Raw genomic sequence first — 7,152 nt, 5'->3', positions numbered from 1 at the left:
TTATTATTTTTTATTTTTTTTATTTATTTTTTTATTATTATTATTTTTTAGAAGTCAGATGCCCTGGAGAGGTTTAACTCTAGGGTTATTGTGTGAAGAAGAGTATTTGGGATTAAGATTTTCAGATGAGGTTAAAGCTTTTTGGTTGACCCTTGACATGACCTTTAGCTGGAAGCACCTCCAGAGGAGGAACTTGGGCTTATACATCTTTATGACCCCCGCACGCCTCATCACAATGCTGGGTACAAAGTAGACACTCAGAAAGTTTACTGAGTCAGTGTAGGTTGAATGTCGTAACCCCAAACTTTCATTTACCATCTGTAAAGATAGTAACAGTAATACAGAGCCAAGAAAATTGTGTCATTTATAACTTCTAAAAGCCCTTCAAAATTAGTTCCAGAACGATCCTCAATGACTTCTTGAAAGAACAGGATGTGGTATGGACAGTTTTAAACTCTGACCTGTTTGATAAAACTTTCTCCTTCCCTATGTATGAATATATTTCCAAAAAGTGTAAAATGTTATGTTTCAGATGAGGAGGTTTGCCAGAAGGACCCGCCAACTACATAAAACGAAAAAACAGTCTCCTGGAAACAACCAGGTAATTGACTATTATTTGCCAAGCAGTGATGGGAAAATTCTATGTAAGTCTGAAAGACGCCCCAGTGTCCAGACAATAATGTAGAAATCAAAATATGTCCTGACACAGTCTCTGTAACCGTTAGTTAATATGGGCATGGATGCATTCTTTAGTACGGAGCTCTTCACATCCTCCAGGCTGGGAAAATTTTACAGGAGGAGCTCTTTGCTCCTAAGAACCAACATGTAGATAGAATCCCCTACCATCCCTGTCTTAAAGAGTCTAGATATTCAAGACAGCTAGGAATTCCTTTCCATATCCCAACACCACATTTGTTGAACATTTCTTTCATTCCAGGCCAGACCACTGTGTTCAAAATTCCACCCAGATTGTTTGCCAATATACACACTTTGTGAAGCAGTTTGCGAATAATGCAAATCACTCCGTGTGTAATTAAGGAGCGTGCAGTTGTTTCTATCTGTAACTGAGAGGGGAGAAAGACCCCCAAGAAATATGTCACTTACAAGACAGGACCTTAACTTCCTTATCCCTTTAAGTATTGTTGGAGGGAACGATAGGCTCCCAGCAGATCTTGGCTCAGGCTTACCTGGACACTCACTGGAAATCTATCCAAACTTCTTTAGAAAATGAAATTGGACCAGAATTGTATTGAGATGAGAGTTCTCAGACCAATTCCCTGTATTTTGCTTCTATCAACCAAGGAATATAAAAAGAGATTTTCTTAGATTATTCCAACTGCAAGTAGAAGCTGAAAGGGAAGGAGGGGGAGGAAATAGTGAGGGGAGATGAGATGCGAGTGCAGATGTCGATGAACGTGGGGAAAAAAAATCCTATTTTATTTTTGTGAATCTGGGATTTATGCAGAGCAGATCGGACATCCTATTATTGGCTGCGTTAAACAGGATGCAGAATACCAGAGCCGAAGTGAAACCTGAGCAAAGCCTCTGATGGGACATGGAAGAGTCAGAGTCAGAGAAAAAGAGAAGGCAAGAAGGAGAGGGTCAGAGAGACAGAAAGGAGGGCAGCTCTGGGAGAAGACATGAGAAATTAGAACAGGAGCTCAGAGCACTCGGGAGAGCGGGGGAAATGACAGTTGAAATTAGAACAGGAGCTAAGAGGAGCAAGCAGAAGGGGACGGCAGGAACCAAGAAATTTAAGGAGGGGAGAACCAACTCAGAGAAGTGGCCAGAAAAAAAGCCAGCTGAGCTTCATTAAGAGGGCCGGGGACTCCTGTGTGTCCGGTAGACAGACGTCGCCCGTATGGCTCAAAACAAATTGTCATTCTGAAATGACTCTGAAAGCGGGAATGGAATGTGCCCCAACAAATCAATATTAAATTTTATGCCTGCTGCACCTTTCAAAAGCCTCAAGAAGACATTGATTCAAGTAAGTGTCACCTTTTTTTTCAATGGCCTTTGATTATTGACTTTGAACAGTTTTGGAGCCGAAGTTGGCACCCCGACCTGGGGACCAGGGAAGACGGAGGGGCGGTTTCCAGTTGTGGCTGCGAGGATGCGTTGTCAAGGCTGCAGGGGGAGGGATGCTCTGGCGGGAGGAAGTGCTCGTCCCCGTCCAACTGCAGCGCGCGTGCGTGTGGAAGCCGGGGGTTTATGGTTTTCATTATATAGCAGGCATTCTTAGAAAGCCGAGAGGAGTTGTGCTTTCTGGCTGGTCTGGCGGAGCGGTTTGGGGCACTTTATAAGTTGTATTTTGTGGCCAGTTTTGCAAGAGGAAAATCCCTGATTCCAGTGGACCGGCTTGGGAAAACGGGACGATGGGTTTCCCAGATGAGGCCTTTGCGCAACTGGCCAATCAGGACTCTGGCTTTGCAGTTTTTACTGACTGCCTTATCTCTTGCAGTCAGACACCCATCCTGGGTCGGAATTGGTTATATCGGGTCCAGGTTTGTGTCTGGGACTGAATGAATAGGATTTCAAGCTGGGACACATGATATAGTCATGCTCTGTTTCTCTGTACCTTAAAGTCAGCCTGGAGTCTGGGTTTTAGGCCAAGAATACTATCTCCATTGTACCAACAATCTCCATGTATTGCTGATTTGTTTCTTGGAAAGTGGTCCACCATCCTGCCTCCTCCATGCTTGATTCAAATGCCACCTTCCCAAGAATCTGATACTGGCCACGATTCTTCCTTCATCTGAGTCTGAATCTCTGGTTCTGGTGACCCATTCTATCTTCTAAATTTCCTTGATTTCCTGGATTCGGCTTCTTGATAACCCCTGAGCAGGAATCCCTCTCATCAGCTGGTCCTGAGAAACCCAGTCCCACCCTGGGAGGGTCACCTGTTCAACATCTCATCATGTTGCAGAGATGGTGTGAAATATCCTGCTGTGCCTAGTCCCAGGGCTTACTTGGTGATAATATATTTACATGTTATCCAGTTATCTACTTCATTATATCTACCTTTCCCCAACTGGCTCTTGCTTTCTGCCTATGAATGAGTCCATGCCTCCCCAGTCCTGGAAACTGATTCATTCATTCCTTCAATAGATGTTTATTAAACCAATATGATGTCCTAAGTGGTGTGCTAGGTACCATTGATCTTGTATTAAGTTGATTTTTACTCATTCCAATATTTATTACATATGAAGCATGTGTTGGGTGCTTTTCTAAGTGGTGGCACTAGAAGACAGTGATGAAGATGATGATGAAGATAGTTCCAGTTTTCATAGTTCTTACATGCAATTGAGTGGAAGCAATAAATATACGAACAAATAAATATGGTAGGTCAGATGATGATATGGAAGGAAATAAAGCAGGGTAAGGGATAGGGAGTGCTGAAGGTGGGCACTAATATGTTGTATAGGAAAGGCCTCACAATAAGGTGACATTTGAGCAGAGACTTAATAAAGAAAGGGGAACCTTATATAGATTTAGGGGGAAGAATGTACCAGTAAGGGGAAACAGAATATGCAAAGGTCCTGAGATATTTTCTTTGTTAAAGGAACAGGTAAGAGGTCTTGGTAGCTAGTGTAGAGAGATCTGAAGGTAGCGAAGGAGAAGATGAAGGCAAAGAATGACCAGGGCCCAGATCGGGTAGGGTCTTGAAGTCATTAAAAGGACTTTGGCTTTTACTTTTGGTGAGGTCTAGAAAACCACTAGAGGCCTCTGAGCAGAAGGATGGCACAAACAATATTTTCAAAGAATCACTCTGGCTGTTCCATTGAGAAGAGACTCTGGATAGACAGGTATGGAAACAGAAAGCCCAGGTAGAAGCTGACTGTAATAGTCCAGGCAAGAAATGATAATGACTTGGATCAAGGTGGTAACAATGATGTGGCACAAAGTGATGAGATGCTAGATATATTTAAGAAGTTGACAGCATTTGCCGATGGACAGCTTTGGAGATGTGACAACAAGAAAGGAGATGAATATCTGCATTGGTTTCAGCTGGGAAACTGGAAGGATGAAGTTGTTATTTGCTAAGGAAAGACTGGAGAAGAAGCATACTTGGGAGATTGGTGCTTAACAGGGAGTCGTGAATTTGGTTCTAGGAATGTTGACTTTGAGACACTGTATGAATATCCAAGTAGATATGACAAGTAGATACATAGAACCTGGGGTTGAGGGTAGACATCCAGGCTGGAGATATGATTTTGGAGTCACCAGTATTTAGGTGATACTTAAAGCCAAAGGCAAGATGGGATCACATAGGAAGTCAGTGCAGACAGAGATGGAGAAGTGGAAAGAACGGTTCTTTGGGTGTTCTAATGTTTCCAAGTCAGGAGGGTAAGGAAGTACCAGCAACAAAATGGAAAGTAGTGCCCAGTGACGTGGGAAGAGAACCAAAAGAAAATGGTGTTCTGGAAGCCAAAAGAAGTGCAAATTTTGAGAGGAGGGAGTGATCGAATGAGAACTACAAACCAACTCATGAATTTAGCCATGTGGAGGTCACTGTTGCCCTTAATAAGAGCTGTTTCAGTGAAGAGGTGAGGTGTAAGATGCTGATTTCACTGAAGTCAAGAAAGAGGAGGAGACAAATTAGAGTCAGCGAGTAGAGGCAGAGAAATGGAGTACGACCTGGAGAAAGATGTGGAGTCATGGGAGGCTGTTTTTCAGGCGTGACAAATCAAAGCATCCCGTGCAAACAAGGCAAAATGGGCGGTGCTGGAGGAATGTTCTGGGGTAGAAAGGAAAGGATGGGATATAGCAGACAAGAGGTTGGCTTGTTTAGACCAATTATTCATAGTACCAGGAGGAGAAGGAGATTGACTCTGTGGGTACAGACACAGGGTAAAACGTGTGGAAATTGTCCTCTGATTGCTTCTATTTTTTTTCCCATTAATGTGGTGGGCAACTTCGTAAGCAGAGAGTGGGAATAATGGAGGATATACTAATGGTTTAGGTGAGATGACCCGAGCCAGAATTGTGACGAGGGAGATAATGACCAAATTGAAGAAATGTTACTGGCTTACTACTCAGCCTCCCCCCTTTTCCATGGCTAAACTTCTCCGGTGGAGCGGGGGGGGGCAGGGTGAGGCTCCTGGTATTCACAGCAGCTTCATTGACGCCCTTCATCCTAGCTCCCAGCATTTTTGGTGAAATCTTCTGTCTCTTCTCCATCTCCAATTCAGTATGCTTTTCTCATTGTCCGAAACATTTCTGCCACAGGCCCTTTCCACACCCCAGACTTCCTGAAACTTGCTCCCTTCGTTTCCATGACCATGTTAACAACTGGGTCCTCTTTCCACCATTTTTTTTTTTAAGGTTTTCATTAAGTTTCTGTCTTCCTAGTGGTTGTGAAATTACCCTCCCCCCCAAAGTCTGCCCTTTCCTTCCGCCGGAGTCAGCCACACCCCTGTGGCCAATGTCCCCATGCCGGTGTCTCCAGCCAGACCTTTCCTGCTTTTTCACTGTCCATTCCAAACGACCTGCTAAGCATTTCTGATACACTCTTCTGTGGTTGTTGGGTCAAACCGGGATATTTTGAGCCATCTTTATCATTTTTCTCCCCAGATCAGCTCCTCATCCTGACTTGGCCACTGTTAGTTACGTCACCATGAGTCTGTTAGATCTCTATGTCTGTAAGTGAGATGTTGATTTGACCTTTCCTCTTCCTCTCGTCCTCACGTCCTGTCAGATCCGCCATGGGCGGAGCCAATCTTTACAGCCTGTACCCCTCAAGGAGTCTCAGACGGGGTCTTGAGGGTAATAGTGACTTGGCTAATATGCTAAGTGATGCTCAGGTAATATTTATAAAACCTGACTATCGCCCATACAACGCTGTCATACAGTCTTCGTTCACTGCTACCAGCCTTACCCACAGTGCCCTTTGCTTTGGACCTACCACTATTGCCACAGGACAATGGCCGACCCATAAAAGAGGCCATCCCCATCTGCAACAGGTCAGAAGAGGTGTGGGAAGTAGAATGACTAAATGTTATAGAACTCACTGTCTATTCAGAAAACATCCTTCATGGCTTTGCAAATAGGCAAAAATGTCAAGTCAGCTCTACTCCGAAGCCATTTGGAGACATTTGCAACAATGAATGCATGATTAAGTTTATTGTTTAGTAAACAGTTTGCAGACATTAGCCAAGGAAGAGTTATGGCGGCAGTTTACAAATAATTGCAATTGAATTAGTCAGACTGCAATGCAAAAGCAGTGCAAATAACTTGCCAATTCCATAAAATGTTTTGCAAACAGATTCTGGGAGAAAATAGAATGAGAAAAGCAGAAAATCCAGAAAGGGGTGTTTTCAGAGTCTGTTCTGCAGATACTGATAGACGATGCCCTCGTATTTTACCACAAGAGTGAAGTGCTAGTGAAAGGTGTTTATTCTGCTTTGCCTCAGAAACAGAACTTGGCGCAGACTTCAGAGGAGTAAGAAGGGGGCATGACTCAGTGATTTGGCAGTTCACAAACTCAATCTAACAAAAGTGGCAGAATAATTTTAAAATAGAGTATATGTGTTTGGACTGAGAGGCATGGGTGGGGGGGTCGGGATCTTGGCTTATGGAAACGGACCCCTCAAAGCACTGAGCAGTGCATCGCCAGAATAAACCTTTACCCAGTATCAGACAGCTATTGTGTATCTGGAGTATACTTAACTGAAGTTACTTATTTTATTAAATCTAGATTACGTAACATGTATATTTATATTTTTTAAACATATACTAAATTTTATTAAACATATACTATTAACATATACTTCTAAAAAGTGATATATAGCATATGAAATGAACATATATAGTTATGAATATAGAGCATATGTATATTTTATAGCACACGCATCTTGTATAGAGCGTGCATCTAGTACAGTGCATATATATTGCATACGGCATGTCTATTGTATAGTGCATGTGTGTATTATAGTGCATGTATTGTACAGTGCATGTATATTGTATAGTGCATGTATATAGTATAGTACATGTATATAGTATAGTGCATATATATAGTATAGTGCATGTATATTGTATAGTGCATGTATATAGGATAGTGTATGTATATTGTATAGTGCATGTATATAGGATAGTGCATGTATATTGTATAGTGCATATATATAGTATAGTGCATGTATATAGTATAGTGCA

At 42.5% G+C, this 7,152-nt stretch overlaps 1 long non-coding RNA gene across 1 annotated transcript in view; it reads left to right on the top strand.

Moving 5' to 3' along the window:
- The first annotated feature begins 1,017 nt into the window (after positions 1-1,017).
- The window catches only part of LOC145723582 (uncharacterized), a 177,811-nt gene continuing 171,676 nt past the window's right edge, over positions 1,018-7,152 (top strand). The window contains exon 1 of the long non-coding RNA XR_014148787.1: positions 1,018-1,987. This is a non-coding gene — a long non-coding RNA (uncharacterized LOC145723582). The remainder of the gene's footprint in view (positions 1,988-7,152) is intronic.

Source organism: Leptonychotes weddellii, chromosome 9 (assembly GCF_054177405.1).
Source record: "Leptonychotes weddellii isolate Sample4059 chromosome 9, ASM5417740v2, whole genome shotgun sequence".
Classification (NCBI taxonomy): domain Eukaryota; kingdom Metazoa; phylum Chordata; class Mammalia; order Carnivora; family Phocidae; genus Leptonychotes; species Leptonychotes weddellii.
The sequence above is the reverse complement of the archived record's forward strand: the minus strand, read 5'-3'. Positions and strand labels throughout refer to the sequence as shown.